The 19197-nt window shown below is 35.4% G+C and overlaps 1 protein-coding gene across 4 annotated transcripts in view; it reads right to left on the bottom strand.

Annotated features, from left to right (window-relative positions):
• Positions 1–19197, bottom strand: part of LOC124636776 (small conductance calcium-activated potassium channel protein) — a 255271-nt gene that overhangs the window by 65653 nt on the left and 170421 nt on the right. The gene's annotated exons all lie outside the window — the stretch shown is intronic.

Here is a 19197-nt window from a genome sequence, read left to right as displayed (position 1 = left end):
GTCAAACTTCGGAAATTAACACTCCATGTGTACTATAAATTTTAAGTTTATTAAATTTAAAGCCATATAAGCGGTAGTCATCGCCAGCTGTCGTATAGAGTGTGAAGTATGAGATAAAGATTTCCAGTGCCAAGTTTTCGCTCGGCACTATAAAATATAAGTGTAAGAGTTTTATCTTTTCAGAAAGACGAATGTAGTTTCTAGGATACGGTATTTTGGTTTAAAGATACATGCTTTAATCTTTGCTTTTGCACTCACACATATTTGTCATGTTTTTGATTTGTTGTTATGTGTTTAGAGTGCAATAAAAATACATGTTTTAGTTACACTACTACACAGCTAACAGGCATATAATCTCATGCATTCTGAAAACTCAGTAGCATACAAGTCTTACTAAGCCAAATAATAGCATATTTTTTTGAATCACAAAGAAATATTGGCCCGTGGTACCAAAAATGGGCAAAAAGATTAAAATACAATGTGAACAGTGGCAGTTACGTTATAGAAGCGTTATACATATTGCATATTATTTTCTTTTATTGGGCTTGATGTCAATCCCTTTTGCTAAAGCATAACCACATTTTAAGCTTAGCAACGGTCAAATAAATATACGTTAAAACTTATTAAGTTACATAATAACCTAGAAACCAAACGTTTAGCCTATTTTTGTAGCATATGGGCAAGCAATTTGGGAATGCGGGGCTGTGTTTCACCCAAAAAATAATCTCGATTTTCAACGCTACATACTTCATGGTCTTTTCCAGTATTATAATATTATTATAGTAGTATATAGTTTACTTTTAGGAAACGTTATGTTTTATAAATAACACTATATTAATATGACTATGAAACCTAAACAAAAATTATGTTACCTAATTACCTATATGAATTCAATATTGAATCAACATTTTCGAATACAACGGCGATTTAAATTTTCCTCAGGTTATCATACAGACTGAGTGGGAAGAGTACCTAACATCAATCATAATTACACGGTTATTTTAGAAACCCAAAAATAATTTTATTCCCAAACCAATGAACCCAAGATATCTTAATATAAATCTAAGATACAAAAGAACATTAAAGCCTTTTCTTACAGATGACTAAGATAAATACGCGACCTTGCGTCCGTGCCAATATTTGCCTACTTACGTCCCCTTCCGATTGTGGCCAATCATTTCCCGTTCGGAGTGAGCTCTCGGGAGGGACAGACGAAAAAGGTGGAAGGTCCTTTGACTTTATGTCACTGAGTTGTCGTGTAGGAAAGGAAAGAAAAGTGGCAATATGTTGGTATTTTGATAGGTATAAGTTTTGAGGACGTTCTTTAAATCGTGTAGAAATCAAAAAGGTAAAAATAGATTATGCCTGCAATTTTTTGCCTCCATATTTTTTTCTCCTTCAATTTATCTGTATCTTAATTTTTTAAGATGTTTGAGAAGAAGAAATGCTGAGATTTTATAAAACAAAGGATAATTCTCAAAAAAATATATTTTTGAATTATCACACAAAACATTAAAATCAAACCATTTTAGCATCCCTCATAACTTTAAACTTCCTTTATTAATTCTCACGCATTGATCAAGCTAATACAAACCTCTGTATTCAATAATTTATCAAAACAAAAGCCTACTAAAAGCTCGAACTACACTCAATTTCCCTCACACACACACACAATTAACCATTACCACACATACACACAAATCTATACACGTATTACAAACGCAAATACGGAAACAGGAAACTTTTACACTCGATAATAAAGCAGAAATGTGGATATAACATTTTAATACTGGGATGCAAAATAGCGCAAACATTTTTACACACGTCAATGCTTTGAAATATGAAGCTTTATGCATGGTAACGATATTCTTTCAAAAGAGACAAAAGGCAACACCGAAACTGTATTTTATTACTGTCTAGCTAGTGTGGTTTGTTTTCGTTTTTATTCCTACGTGTGTACTGATGATACCAATGCAAAAGATGATACTAGCATTTTTGGAAGAAATGCTTGTTGAAAATGAGGTCTCAATTTATTAAAGCAACGGAGTAATTTAAAGATCATAATGTCACTCAAATCGTTAAGCTATTTCTGCGTTTACGTTATTGAGTAGACGATATTTGCTTTCTAAACAAAGAAAACCAGCTCCAAAACCATGTACCTAATTTAAAGTTTTGTAAACTTCAAAATGGAAATACGTTGGATCTCGTTTTAATACCGCATGTGAGTAAACCAGAGAGTAGAAAGAATAAACTATTTCGACCCTATTAATAGTTTTGAATATGGAAGCCAGGATTCCATTACTGGCAGGTATGTTGGCTTCTGAATTCAAAACTGCGTCATTAAAAGTTCCTTCGATACCCTTTCATAGATTTTGCCACAAAAAGGCCGTATATAAGCTTAGCTGGTCTATTATTCTGGCATCAGGTGGATTAAGAGTAGGTTGGCACGGATAAGGTGGAAGTGTCAAATTGTGTTCCCATTCATTATCCTTATCCTTTTATATTGCTTCCTTATGTATTTGGAAGGTTATGCCTTATTTTCATTTCATTAAGTATTATTTTGCCTTGGGCTATGAGTTAAAGATGGTAATTGAGTAATGTTACTTTTATTACTACTTCTTTTTATTTATTGCACCTGCTTTTTATGCATGTACCTATATACAAAATTTCTGTTTTTGTCAACATCATGAAAACAAAAACAGCTGAACTCTCCGAAACAAACTTAGACAGAGCAACGAAAGTGTTGTTCATGCCCAAATGTGACATTAATATGTCTCGCAACATGACCTAAATAGATCTAAACATTTGATATCCATTAGAGCTGCCTCTGAAATAATCTCCTAGTCTGGCTTCCTATATAACTTCTGTATCGACCGACAGATACTTTTTCAGACCGGTATCTAGCTAGATTGTTGTCCATTCTTACTTATCTTATTATTGTAGTTCAAACTAATAATGACAATAAATAATTTAGAAATATTTCTATCACCAAAATAGTCATCTTTAATGTGCTTATCAATTATACACTAAAAACATTCACAATGACAATCCCTATCAGACCAGACAGACCACATAAAATGGCAAACGTGCCTCGAAGTACACTAAAAATTTTACGAAGCATCCAGTGCTAAACTAAATTCGTGTAGCCACCATTTGCATACAATTTTCATGCGAACACTCATATCATCATAAAACTATACACGCTGAGATTTTAAACAGGGTCTCAGAAGATTTATTTATTGTTTTGTATTTCGTTTTCTCAAGATTATGTTTTCTCGTATCAGTGTTCTGCATCGAAAGGTTTAGCTCTTCGCTCGTTTTCGCTTATAGCTTATGCAGTACTCCTGGGAACGCTCCCCTGTATATTTTATACGTAGATGCACCTCGGTACGTACGGGTTGAATGTGTTACGGTAAATTTCACCTTTGGGAATAAACCATTACTTCTTCACCGCCTACTATGTTATTTGAGCTTATGTTGAGTAAGCTACTATATAGTAATACGTGTAAGAGGAATTTTTGTATCCATTTTAAAGTGTGTTGTAAGTGCTCGGGTGTATGTTATGTAGAATTTGGATATAGAATATTATTGTACTGACACAGTGATATCAATATGTAAACCATACATATAGGTAATTAGAAATAGTCTCATTTAAACATCAACACAATCAGCTGTTTTTTCAACACATTACTAAGATCGTTTTCTGCTACCTTCACAATTCTATCTAAACATAAAACAAACACACATACTCCAATCATCTTTCTTCATACATTATTCGTTTTTCTTCTTTCATATATCTTCATACCTTAGAGTACGCTAGGCGTTCGCAACCACGCATCGTCATGATAGATGCTCACTATATTGTATAACTTTGCAAAAATGGCGAACATAACTCATTTTTTCCATGTCATTGAAAGCATTACATAGGTTCGAATTGACACCGCCCGATAACGATCAAGCAATATTGACAAATGTTGTTTGACGGGGTAAATCAATAAATATTACAGCGTCGGTAGATACGGTAATTTGTTTAGAAGTTTGATTTATGAATTATTTTTGGAATTTGCTGGTGTATAAATGGTCACTTGATTTTTACTGTGATTACAGCCACTGTGGCTGATAAATCGGCTAGGAGGGCATCATCATCACTAAGTGTAAGTGTTACCTATTTACTTGCTACTAGCTTCTGTAGTATACCTCCATATTTTTTTAGAACTCACAAATTCGTATTTCAAATCTTCTTTAGCAATGATAAGTAACGGTTTCCTAGTAAAATAAATTCAGCAAGATAAAAATATTGAATTACTGGCTGCAATACCTAATTGAAGTGAATAGCAAACCCTAGCTAATTCTAGATAAATTGCAATTTCCCAGAATAAACCTTAGGAATCTTCGTTACCTTGATCTTAGTTCCAATTTACACTATCCAGTTCCGGTATCAGGTAACTCTTGAAACCATAGAGCTAAATCGAATAAATAGTGCTAACCAGTTAAACCGATTTTTTAATCGGAAACTGTAGGTATCGATATCAAACTGCAGAGTGAATTGAACCGTTTATACGAGAAAGAATAACTTTGCTTTAGGTACAAGGATTGTATTAAATATCGATTTTACTCGGAATTTCGTTCTGTGTTAGAAACATGCCTTGTTCAGAATATGGATATTATTAGTTGGAAGTTACTTCAAGAGTGATTATGAATTTATTGATCGAAATAGTTATATCAGTCAGATGAAAGTAACTCTCTACTTCGCTCACTTTTTTCTTACACACACATTCCCTGGAATCCTAATAAGAACACCCCAAAAAAACTAAAGAAAAATCTTCTAGGGGATATTAAGGCAATAAACAATGACCCACTACGCGACTTGGCTCCCACAGCTCACACACATACACACACATACACACACATGCATACACATATACATATGTTCTAGAAACTTAGAGATTCTTATCAGCAGAATTATAAAACGTTGAATGCAATTTTAATTCCATTTACGGCGCGTTTATGCGGAGTACCGAGTTAAGTATGCATCGCTTCCTGATTTTGCGAGCATGAAGCCGCTTCAAGCCATACGTGGTATTGACGGTAAAGATTCAAAGATTTAATAAAGGCAATAATGGTTTTAGTGTTTCTAGACTTTATGTTGCTGAGTAAGGTGCACTAAGAGTTAGTGAGATTGAGAAGTGCTTGCAATAGTCGATTCGTGCATCTATTAGAATATTCCATAACGAAACTCTACTGTAATACTATGGATCTGTTTCATACTTTATAGAAATTAAGTTTTTAATTGAAATATTACATTAATTTTAAAAAGTTAAAATAAACTTAAAACTAATAAATTGCATCAAAAAATTGCTCCTCGTCGCTGTCACTGGGTTATGTACCCAAAAGGCTGGCAGCATTGCCACGTTGGCTGGTTACATACTTGTTACTACATACTTCAAAAGATGAAGAAATCTGTTGATATAAGTAGTTATTGGAAGAAGTATCAGTTATCAAAAGAAAACTCAATACCCAACCTCTGAATAGAAGAGACTTCTTTACTTAAGTTCACAGTGTAACTATTTCATAATAGAAGTGCTATAACATTTATTTTTATAATATACCGTTAGACATATAAATGTCAACAAGCGAAAGCCATTGACTTTAAATCAAGGTGAGAGACTCCAGTTCACTGACATTTTAGTATTAGTTTATAAACAAGGACAGGGGAATTTTTATTCTAATGTATAGTAAATAACAAAATGTACTTTCGACCATGATAGTTTCCATAGCAAATATTGCTTTTCTTATTAGGTCGATACGATAACAAAACCATTTGAATTCGAACTCTGAATTGCATACTACAGAATATTGCAAACAAATCAAACATCTTTATCTTTGATTCGTATATGTAAAAAAGCTGCAGGGACACCTTGCTGGCAGAAGCCAAAAAAGAAATACCCCAAATTTTTAGTTTCCTCTGGCAGTGCTATAGACATCCAACCAAATTACTTTATCGGGACAATCTATTAGAATCCGCTGTTGGCTGTCAACAAGGTGATCCTCTCGGGCCTGTGATTTTTATATAGTTTGGCAATTAACCCTTAATTCGGCAGCTAAATTCTGAATTTAACGTCTGGTATCTCGACGATGGGACCCTGGGAGGCAACAGAGATACCGTACTTAATGATTTCATTTTTCTAAGAGACAAACTCCATAACATTGGCCTTGACCTAAACATTTCCAAATGCGAACTCTTTATATCTGACACAACCGACAGACAGACGACACTCCAAAATGTTAACGCAGTAGGGGATGGCATAAAAATAATAGACAAAAGTTCTCTTTGCCTCCTGGGGTCACCAGTACTGGAAGAGTCATTTTCGGATTTTATTGAGAACAAAATTCAAAATTTCAATGATATTTCGGAAAGGTTATTCAAAATTAATATACATTCAGCCATCACCATCCTACGATACTGCTGCTTTGGCCCCAAATTAACCTACATCTTGCTTGCTTCTCATTTATGGAAGCACATCAACCTTTTGGATCAAATTGATAAAATAATTCGACATACACTTTCATCAATTTTAAATGTGGCCTTGGACGACAAAGCTTGGTCTCAAGCTACACTTCCCATCTGTATGGGAGGGCTTTGCGTCCGCAAAATTTCCAGTATTAGTTTACCGGCATTTATTTCCTCCATCCATGGCACTGACAAATTGATCAGGAAAATACTACCTATTACACTGATCAATTTTGAGGTGCCATGCCTGGCGGAGGCTATTAATGCTTGGAAAGTCACATGCCCGAATACCGATCTACCCGCCAACCCATCCTCCCAGAGACAGTGGGATAAGCCGCTCTGCAGAGTAATACGGAAAAATCTCATTGATACGTCAATTACTTCTGCGGAGCGAGCACGCCTACTGGCTGTGGGTGAATGGGAGTCAGGTCTTTGGCTTCACGCCTTTCCGTCGGCAAACATAGGCACCATGTTTGACGACACCACTTTCAGACTCGCTGTCTGCCTGCGTCTGGGTGCTTCGTGCTGCACTCTTCACCGCTGCCACTGCGGGGAAGCTGTTAACAGCCTCGTTCACCACGGCCTGTCGTGCAGTCGGAGTGCGGGCCGCATACCACGACATGCGAATATCAATGACGTGATCCGTCGGGCTCTTGTTGCCGTCGGCGTACCAGCCGTACTTGAACCAAATGGTTTGGCACGCGACGATGGCAAGAGACCAGACGGCATGTCGCTATTTCCGTGGAAGATGGGTAGGACTTTAGTGTGGGACGCGACCTGCGTCGACACTCTTGCGCCATCCCATCTTCCTAGAACTGCGTGTTGTGTTGGCTCCGCCGCTTCACAAGCAGAGGACCTCAAACGGCGCAAATATAGTAGCCTTATCGGGAATTACATGTTTGAGCCGTTTGGGTTGAAACTCTCGGGCCGTGGGGTCCGAGTGCTCACGCGCTTGCGAAGGAAATTTCTAAGCGCCTTGTTGACACTTCTCGTGACCCAAGGGCTGGCTTTTATTTCGCACAGAGGTTGAGCATTGCCATCCAACGTGGCAATGCTGCCAGCCTTCTGGGTACATTACCCAGTGACAGCGATGAGGAGCAATTTTTTGATGCAATGTATTAGTTTTAAGTTGTATATATAAGTTTATTTTTAATTTTTAAAATTAATGTAAATATTATGTATTTCCTACTCATGATTTATCGATAAAAAGCTGCAATTGTTTTAATTTCCCTGAATAATAAATAAAACTGTGAGTATAAAATACTTCAAGTAAAAAATAAACGTGAAACCCATTTAAATAATAGCACATAACTTAAAATAATTATCTATGTATAATATAACCCTTTTCATCATCACATTTGCCTACCCTAAAACGCCCAATACACTCGAGGCCAAACAAACATTTTTTTAATTTACAAATGGTAAAAACTACATGTAATAACAAAATAAACTAAGTACTAGTTATTTAAGTAGTAAGGGTTAGTATTGTATAAAAATATTAGAATCAATAAACAAGCTAGCAATCTACATACCAAGACTTTTCTGCATAATATTCCATCCATTCAAGAAGATTCAACTACGCTCAATTCATATAATATTTTAAATATCATGGCTGTGATTGCACAGGTTACCAAAGTAGGGGCTCACGATACAACAGGTTGTTTCCCAATGAATTACTAATATTAAGTACGGGCAACGTAAGTGTTAAAGCTCTGCAAAATAAATAGGGTTATTCTCAAGTCTCATCACTCAGGAATGGGCAGCTAAATTATTTATAGAGGAGCTGAAATCAATGCGTGGCTGTCGAAGAACTAATGACGCTGTTTGTAGTAGTTCTGTATTCTGAGATGTCTCTAATATACATTTTTCTCACAGTTCTCGTACCAAAAGTAATGAGTTGAAAATTGCTGTATGTTATTGCAAAGTAATAAATACAAACCCTTCGTAAACTACGATATGTAAATCAACGTTTTACGTAACCCGGAGAATTTGACAGGTATGTACTACCACTACGAAGATTTGCGTGGGCTGATGAATGAAGAGCTCCCTGGGCTTAACATAATAAGCAAGTCCATGTACCAAGTATGTTTAGTTAGTTCCTGAGTTTCTGGATAAAGAATACAATGTATTTTCCATTTTTTTTAGCGAGCCATGATAAGAAGCTTTGATCACCAAAATTGGAGAAATGCAGCCATTAGGTGCTAGCTATCCAATAAAAGTTTGCTAAATTCCAGCATTATCTCACTGGTATCTTGCGTTATAAATTATATGGGAGATATTGGGCTCCACCTTACGGCGTAATGGCATTAGTTGGACAAATTCTTTTTGTTCCCAAAAATGTCTTATCAGATTATTTGTTAGCAACGTAACAAATTGAGAATCAGATTCAAGTTATCGCGAGTCCTTTGCAGGTGTTTTCAAGCTTGATAAATTAATGAGTTTTTACAGAATTTTCTTTAAGAAACAACACCAATCTTCAAACTTAACAAAACACTATTCTTATACAAAATGGAATATAGTCAGAAATGGTATTTATAGCTTCGAAAAATTGTAACTCGACGTTCACTAGGGATTTAGTTAACAAACAAAACAAATGAAATTCAGGCAGCAACTGATGCAATATGTTGTGTGAAAAGAAAACTCAGCTTAATTTTTGGAGAATTTCGATTCATGAATGTTTTTGACTTCAGTATTAACAATAATGTGTGCTACTCACCCTCGTTGTGAGTAAATTAATTGTTTAAATGTCAGCAATTTCAACATAAAATTATGTTCCAATTAAACTGCGATGATTGAATTGCCAAACTTAACTAAAATAACGTACGTATGTATATAATGGTTGCATTCACAAATTAATAGCTGATAATCCAAACTTTGTTACTGTTCGGCCGTTTATTCCCCTGGCTACAACGCTCTGATCCCGCAACGTTTCATTATTTAATTTATTCATTATATCTCGCAAGCACTGAGTTAACAAATTAAATCGTTTTAATGGCCATACTTTAGTGATGCTGTTATACGGTAAAAACGTTGGTGCGCTGCAAAGATTCTCTCTCGCTGATTTATTTAGGAGCTCCCTATAGTTCGGCCATTCAGAGAATGCGTTCCTGACACGTCGCGATTGAACTGACGACGTAACTACATTCATTGATTATTGATATAATAATGTTGTTTTAATGCTCCTCAATTGTTAAAACGGTAAACAACCAGCAAAAATATTTTTATCGTAACTGCAACGCCATTGCAAAGTTACGTCGTCAGTTCAATCGCGACGTGTCAGGAACGCATTCTCTGAATGGCCGAACTATAATACCTTGGCCAATTTATTATGAATTAAATGTATGAGGACTAGTGCGAATCGTTCACAGTTAAGCTCGTGATGTGGAGGCAATATTTATCAAGTGAATTACTTCAATAATAGATCAACCGTCCTGATAGAGACATCGACAGTCACAAAAGCTTTTTGTCTCAATTCTTTAGACCGTTCCGAACACGTGTGGCAATATCTTATTGCTTGACAAATTTCGAGAAAGTTCTTCGCGCAGCACAAGGGGTTTCAGCCAAAAATTGGTCCAAAGAATCAGTTGAACCTTAACAAATGGGGAGCCATAAAAATAAATAAAACTTTAGCCTTAGGCCGATTTTTATCTGGCCCTTCGAAGGCGGCAAAAAGGAAATACGGGGTCAATTCTCTCACAACCTCTTCTTGTTACATTTTCACCCGATAATAGATCTTGCGTGAAATAAGGATTGTACCAAATGAGGATATTAAGCACCTTATTTTCGTTGGACTAAGCTCGGATGGTGTGTTTCCTCTTTCAATCGATATTATTTATAATTCTATCTGTAATTAAAGATGTTAATAATTTATATGGACCCGCCATACACAAAGGACTACATTATAGAAATTAAATGTAATATTGAAATGCAATCTAAATATTTATGTCAGACAACAATGCTCAAACAAAGTTGAAATAGTACATTATGTAACTAACAATATAATCACAAAGTTTTATAAAAACAAATCAATATCAAACTAGTTTTTGAACAGTTATGAGTCCAAATAAACAGCTGACTTTAAGTGCTAGATTTGAATATTCAATAGCAAGCTTCGAGCCATTTACAACAAGAACGAATTTGAATTCGACATTAAAGTCTTGTTGAAATTGCCTTCAATTAATCTAAACGGGTGTAGCTTCTAATTTTCTCAGTGAGTTAGAGAAATGGTACCTATTTCTGAGGAACTTCTTTCAATGACACTGAGAAGATAAGGTAAATCAATTTCGGAAGTGAATTATACGGCTTCAAGCATGATGAAGCTTAGTAGATAGATAGGAGAGTTATTTAGGTTACAGTTTGAATGTTAAATCCTCTCGATATCAAATTGTAATATGACAAAAATTCTACGAAAGTGATTATATAGTTATTTTTATTCATCATCATCATCATCATCATCTCAGTCATAGGACGTCCACTGCTGAATATAGGCCTCCCCCTTAGATCTCCACAGATACCTGTTGGAAGCGACCTGCATCCAGCGTCTTATTTTTATTAAGTTAAAATTTTCCTAGAAATAAGCTCGCGGAAGATTTTTAACGGCATTTCTTATCACTAGAAAATACAAAAGAAAAAAGAATAATGTGGAATAAAAATACAAAGTAAAATACCAATTTCATTCTCAGCATTGATTACAATAGAAATAAAGAAAACGAGGAAAATAAATTACTCTGATTGAGACCTAGCGATTGCAAACAAAATTGTAAGAGCCCGATGGTTAAATCAATCATCGGTTCGTGAGAAAACGAAGACAAAACTCTGATTATCTCAACCTTCAAACGAGCTTTGGTGGTATTAAGTTTACTTATATACGGATCACGTATTTTTATTTATATACATTTCTTAATTAGAAAATTGTATCGAGGAAGTAATCAAACTTTTACCAATTATATTACTGGTGTTTGATGAGAATATTTCACTTGTTTTGAGACCTACAAGTAAGATTACTTTTAATTGTTTTTGGATTGTTTCTGTAATTAGATGAATGTTATACATAAAACTGTCAACTACAAAAACCTGAATAAAGAGTTGTGTAATCTAATATTTTTTTTGCAGGTAATATGTAATACGCACAATAATGTTGTTTTGATAATGCTTTCAATGATCAGAAGTGTTCTAAAAATGTTTCAATACAATAACTTATTTAATCTCACGTTACGAACAAAACTTTCTAATTGAAATACTTATGTAGGTTTTGAGCTCATACTCAAAGCGAGCTCAATCCGACCTCAGAAACTATTCGCATCTGCTCAACTATTTTAATTTCATTTTTACGCATTTCGTCAAGTTTTTACATACACCGTTAAAATGTTTTCCCTGCTACTCCGAAGATGGCTGAAAACTTTCTCTCGCTAAAATTATTTATTGGAAAGATTAACAACATCCTTTACAAAGATAAATGTTAGTCGAAAGTTTTGTGTTTATGCGAAAATAAGTGTTGAAGTTTGTTTAAAAACTGTCATAAAGATTTACCTTTTAAGGCCAGAAAACAAGGGTTCAAAATAATTTTAAACGAGGTCTGCTTCAGCGGGTAAGTAGTGCTAAAGTTGAAGAGATTTTGCAGAAGTTAATAAAGTATAACAGAAAAAAGTCGAATATTTTGAGAGCCAAAACTGGGTGAAACGATACCAAAATAAGATATTAACGATCACTGTCAGAATTAAAACTATTATAAAACCACAAAAGCCAAAGTGAATGCTTAACAACTTGCTCAAGATCTTAGAAATGCGATTCCGGATATCTCTCACTTAGCAAATAGACACTTTAGCAAAATGGAGGCGGCCGTAATTTTGACAGGGGAACTAGAACAATGACTGGCAGACAAACGAAAACAAAGCAATAATTTCATAGCGAAGACATATTTGGGGAGACATTCCTGCGTTATTTATCCAAAATAAGATTGGTAGGGTAGTGACGAAAATAAGGTTCGGAATATCCATCTAGAGGAAATTTGCTCGGGCCGTGATATGCTGATACGGTATATCTCGTCTATATGGCCATCACTTGAGAAAGGGTACGAATTGTTTACATGGACCCGTTTTGACAAAGATCTCTTGAAATAGGTTTATGCTTTTTAAACGTGTTACTATGCTATCTGTAAAGCTCCTTAGCTAAAAAAAGGCCAACAGTTTTCTCAACAAACTGAAATGGTCAAATAAATCTGTATTGGTTTTTCGTAAAGTTTTCAAAATAAGAGTGCAGTGTGACATTTCCACTCGGCACAGTTGCAGCGGTTTCCACGGAACTACAGCTAATACTATTGTGGAAAGCTTCTAAAACCTAGCCATTATCACTTAGCGTTCACGTCCTTTGACAAGAGCTCGTGTCCACTGTTGTTATCTTATTTCCTCGAACTGCAGATAAGTCTGTTTGTTTGCTTTTCTCGTCTCCAGGTGGGATATTATTTTGATCCTTTGAGTAGGTTAGGTTTTGTGGTCACAGCTACTGATTGAAAATTATTTTGTAAGATGTTTACTATATTTGACTGATTTAGAAAATACGTTTTTCGAGTAGCATATGACAGAGTTAAATTGTTCTAATTGGAAAGCTCTCTTTGACCATAAAATCTAATTTGAAATCAGAATTCATGTTATTTTTTAGGACTAGACATTTCATGGCCATCGTAGAATTTAATAAATATTTCAACAATGTAAATGTAAGTCATGTAATATGGGTGTAACAATATTTTTACATCATTCATTCATACAATTATTAAGATATGCTTTTTAATAAAAGCGTACTCCAAGCAAAACGTCTCAATTTATTACATGCACGAAATTAATTGCAAATAGGACCGTCCATCATTTTTATAGCACATGAAACTTCAATTTGACGTCTTGAAAATTAATGGTTTAGTTTGAATATTGGAAGGAGATATTTTTATTAGCATAGTCTTTGCCATACTATGGTATGCAGCGATTGTGCGAAATATGTATAAGGAAGCTGATTGTTTAAACAAATAATTGCGAAGTTATGTCGATTGAACAGAATGACATGCCTCTCATGACTATAAAATAAAATACATAAACTCAATATAGCACACTTAGTGCAAAAGAGTACAGCCGTAGGCGACAACATTTGAAACCAAACTTTAATATTGAAATAGTTTTATCATCCCTATGTAATTCAACCACTCTTTGTTATCTACAACTTTGTACAACCAACTACATATAAATATATCACCTGTCTTGTTTTCTGCTCGCTTCAGTGTTACTGTAAACACCCCGGATATCCCCTTTCACCCTTTCACGAGGTTCCAAGTAGAAATATTTTAGTTTGTTTGCGCACATTTATATTATGCAGAGCTAAACGTGCATTCGGGATGACAGCCTTAATTTTCGTGGAACAACGTCGTCTATCTTAGGTAAGTCACACACTGACACATGACACGTTTACAAGCATAAAGCTGCGGTTTTTAATATTGACTAAAATTCTTCATTATTGTTTTAAATGTCAGGCGATGCTTCTAGTTGCGTTCATTGGTATGTTGTATGATAGTGTGTGATCCACCAACCTTTCATGTAATGGCGTTCCCGGCCGATTTCGGCCACGGCGGTTGTTCTCATTTTAAGGAGATCAGCCAGCTGCGCAGGACATATTATAGTGCATGAGCATTTGCGCAGATACAGGTGCACTCCCTATTTCTTCACTCTCATAACCCGATGGGACGGCAATCCGACACGACCGGAAAGAGATCAGGCGCAGGACCGACATTTACGTGCTCTCCGATGCACGGGTGAATCAATCACCAACTTCCAGACTACGAGCTGCTTTGTGAAAGTTTAAGACCTCGAGCACAGCAGCCGCGCTTGCGACCACTAGACCAACAAGGCAGTCAACCTACCTTTCATGTAACCAAATAAGCATATAGTCCATAATTTACGAGCTTCGTATAATAAAGGTATTTCTTTTGAATTGATACCGAAAAGAACATGGTTTTGCGTGCAAACACCACATTTTAACGTCAAGTAAAGAGCACTGTCTACTTTCGATATCATATTAGTTACTCCTCTCAAAAGTAAGACGTCTAAAAGTTTTTATTTATTGGTTACTTCTTCTGAAGTTCGTAGCACATTTACTAATAATATCAGAGTTGGTGAACCAATCTAAACTTATCGTACAAATCTTGTAACTTATCAAATTCACGTAGTACATTTTTCACGTAAGTTGTAGTGGCTTAGTAGTGTAGAATATACATACAAACTGTTTTATAAGTCAAAGTTGTATTGCATCACACTATTTTGTATGAATATTTCAAGAGATTTAGCAAAAAAGAAAATTGAGTGATACAGACATTAAGTCTACAGTATATACTCAAGCATCCCTATCAAAATAAATGGCAACATTGAGGGAGCTCGTAAACAAGTTGTAATAAACTTCACAGCATGGTTGTTCGTTTATACAAATCGTTTGGAAGGTTAGCCATAATTGTGACGTCATACTGAGTATCATCATGCAAATGACTGTTTAAAATACCCAAAGTGATAGACATTTTATGTGGTAATTTAGACTTGGTGGAAAAAAACAGACTAGAAATGCCTTCTCATCTCATTTTTTGTAGACAGCAAGATTTTTGTCTATTTTAAAAGTACTGGACAATGAAACCCTGAAGACTTAAAATCGTGCTTACAATCAAAGCAACGGTTAAGAAAAGAATTGCGAATTGTTTTCTTTGTTCTAGTGGTTTCACGAATGAACACTAAGAATTGCTGCCTTACAAATTGCATGCTATATTATGAGCAGACAATCAGCAAATGGTACACTAACCATTGCATTAAATGAATAATATTTACGTTCGGGATTGAATCGATATAGCACTCAACGACTTACAACACAAAATAAATACGGTATTACTTGACAGAATTTCATAATCAAATAGTAAGTATCTGCTCTGTCTATGTACAGGAGAAGGATTCAAAAATGTCGTAGAATGTCAAATAACCTTTTTTTTTTGTTTCAGCTGAGGAAAATGTCTGACCCATACATACACCGCCCGGGGAGACGGTGAGGTTATGTGGGGCTTGCACCCACTAAAAACATCAGCTTTTGTGCCGTCTTCTGCCTTTAAGAGAGGGGCCACGAGGACCAAAGACAACTTTCGTGACCTCTCGGCAGTGGCTGGTCGCCTCCATCTCAAAAATGTCAAATAACCTACCATATTTAGCGTAGCTTAATCCTAACCAACTGTGAATTTCAAAGTACCACGACTTCCTCAATACTAATCAGCCAAGAAAAAAAGTCATTCTCACAATTCAAGTATTTTGAACATTAATTACAGTTAGGACTCAAAGACATTGGAATATCAGACAATACTTCAATTGTTTATTAACAAACAACACGAGAGCGAGCGGTACTCAAAGCTCTTACCTACCCTCCAAGCAAGCTCGTCGCTGCAAAAGACGGTTACCGTTTTTTCAAGAGCACACTTGCTTTAATGAAGCAGGTAATGAGTTCTGAAAGTCAACAGCAAACAACTTCAGGCTCAGGCCTAATAGGATCTGTCAGACTCGAAAGATTTTGTTCATCACGCATCGTTTTTGAATAGTATATTCAAACGAGTGAAATTACATGTACACTCCAGATTGCTTTGGAACGTAAATAAACACCAAGGGTTATTTCTGAAGCTGGTTTATCATTGCACGGTTTGTATTTTTTGCTCTCCACTTTAGACAGATTCAATTTTAAATTCTATATTAGGTATTCCCTTGTTTTTTCTAACTAGGTTTTAACGGACAGATTCTTTGTTCAAGCGCGTTCAGTTATTTTAATTAAATGCGTCTATCAGATTTTCAATCTTATAAATTAAAATTGCATTTTATATTTTTTTGCTATTCTCTAAGTAAACATTTAAATAGCTGCCGGGCACTTGGCAACAAATTAACATTTAAAACTTCTCCAAGTGGAAAATAACTCGTCTTGCACTTATTTTTAATAAATTAGTCTCAGCGAAATGAACTAGAAAAATGATGTCACCGTGGAGTTTTTAACAACGCAATTTAAAGCTCGCCTCCTTTTGGACGAGAAGGCAATTTATCATTTCTTAACAAAATGAATGACGTATTGCTCTTAATGCCTTTCGCTAAAGTATGCGAACCGCAACTGGAATTCGGGGTCCAAGCAAAACCTGAATGGAGATCACATAATTTTCATCTCTGAGCAAGCAGTTAATAAATCCTTTAACTTTATAATAAAACTCATAAAACATTTATTAAGCACGAATTCTGTATTCAGTTATGCTGGTTTAATTAATGACGTCATTACAAGAATGTTTTAATTTTTTAAACTCTCCACATACGCGCACGCGATACAGCTGTTTGTCACTGGCCTTTACATGGGTAACACAGGGGATTTCGTCGTCAAAAACAAACTGGGTAACGGGTGTCCTCGGAACTTCCTGCTTAATTAAATGGATGTTTGTACAGGCGAACAGACGTTTCCTATGTCCCTAACTCTTCTATTTATCGGAATGTGGACGAACTTTACAACATTTCGTTTTTAACCATTGGCAGAGGTATGTGCTTGGTTCGTTCCCCAACAACGTAAAAGGATAAATTCCAGTTCGCAGTCAAACAGAGAAGGTTTAGGTTCTTTGAACTTTTTGTTCTGATCTTTTCGATCAATCTCAGAATACTCTATTTGAACTGTTTAAATTCGGTGCCCGACTGTTTATGCAGACGAGTTACTCGTAAACTTTTTATGAAGTAATTTTCTTCAATCCTCTTCAAGAAAAATACGTATTAAGACTTGGACCGCTTAAGTGAGGGCAAGTTAAAGCAAAACCCAGATCGTTAGGTTGTTTCCGAGGAGTCGTGAATCCCTTTTCATGATTTTCTCGAGTTTTCCCTTTGAGGCGCTTTAAAAGCGATGAAGCGTGAAACCCAAACCAAGATGTAGCAAAATATCTGGAAAATTTCTAAGAACCTATAGCAAGCTTTATTCGCGGCTGATGGAAATAAAGGAAGATTATGGTTTTAGGGTCACTCTTATTAAATTTCTTCAATGCAATATTCCATGGCAACAAAATTACTTTAGCAATCTTACAAATTATTTTATGAAATAGAAGTTGAACATGAAATGTAGTCCAAATGATAGTGTGAAATTAACGTGACTATTCGACCATAACTACTATAAAAACTTGTCACGGCCCGAGTCTAAACATAGTGTTTGTCTTCAAATATTCAAGATGGGGTAGTTACACGCATGTCCACCAGTAATTTAGAAATGGGTTGGACATGAACAGCACGCGATGATGGCCAAATAAAAATGTTCCTTATTTTTTACAACTGGTGTTGTTAACATCAAATATTTACTGTATGTTGCAGTGGCTCGCTGAAGGTCGAAAACATCGATGTTGGTTTTCTTTTGTTGTATTTTTGAACGTGAAATATTTCACTCGAAAAACATAAACGCCTGTGGGTTTTTGTTTTTGAAGGAGTCGTAGTGAACACGCTTTGTTTTTACTCAGTACATTGATACGTGTTTAATATTTTGCTTGCTATTCGTACCGCACAGTTTCTGGCTCTCTGTGATTATATTTCCACAACAAACGAGTTTATAGATGTTGTTACGTAAAACAAAACATTGGAAAACCTATACCTATACCATAAATTCATCCGGTAACAAGCGAAAAATATTGTTAGTGAAACAAATGAATATTTTTATAGAAAGTGTCGCTTCGACAAATTGGAAAATTGAAATATGAATAATGAAATATTTTTTTTTGATGGCAATCTTATGACGGCTTCGTATATTATAGACGAAATAATATTAATGATGTACTCCGGGCGTTCAGATATTTCTTTTGCGAATGTTTGAGAGTTATTCTAGGTATGATCGCAGATCTAATAAATTGTTCACCTTGGACAAACATCTATTCATCATGTTGTCACGAGTAGGTATATATTCTGTTGGTGAGAAATGTTCCACAGAATCAAGTATATTGCTGTAAGAAATCCATTCTAAATGATTAAACCTTTTATCACTGTTTCCTTTGGCAATTCACCTGTTTTTCTCTCCGTTTGTTTTATTCCTTGGGGAACGATAAATACAATGTTTGGATAAAGATCTTAATAGATGGGCATGGTGTATTTTGATACTTTTCTTTTATGTCACTGAGCAGATTTTGGGTGATAAACATATTTCCTTGATCGTTAGCCGGTCTTCATTTGACCTTGAATTCTTTGGTGCGTATCAAAGCGAGGTCGCCTGTTTCAGGAAGAAGGTTCGTTTACGATGCTGATACCTGAATATTTACGAAGCTATTGTTATGGCTATAGGAAAGTATCGGGACCACAATAGCCGATCCCTGTACGCATGCTTACAATGTAGATATTTTTAGATGTTCGGGTAGTTAAGTGCCATATTTGTAACAATGTATCATCCTTATAGAACAATAACCTTTTATTATAGAGTTTAATGGCACATTCATGAGGTCCAGATAAAACGTTCATCGTCGATTTATCTTATGCATAAATCTGTGTTCAGACCATATTTTAAGCAAACTCACAGAAACCTAAATTTTTATGTTCATAAATTCAAACGGCAAGAAACTTTCCCCTTTCCGAAGTTGCGTAAGAAAGGGCATATAAATTACGACGCAAATACTTCGGCTCTCAGGGTTTCCTGTACTA

Source organism: Helicoverpa zea, chromosome 15 (assembly GCF_022581195.2).
Source record: "Helicoverpa zea isolate HzStark_Cry1AcR chromosome 15, ilHelZeax1.1, whole genome shotgun sequence".
NCBI classification, from domain to species: Eukaryota; Metazoa; Arthropoda; class Insecta; order Lepidoptera; family Noctuidae; genus Helicoverpa; species Helicoverpa zea.
This window is presented reverse-complemented; position numbering and strand designations above follow the sequence as displayed.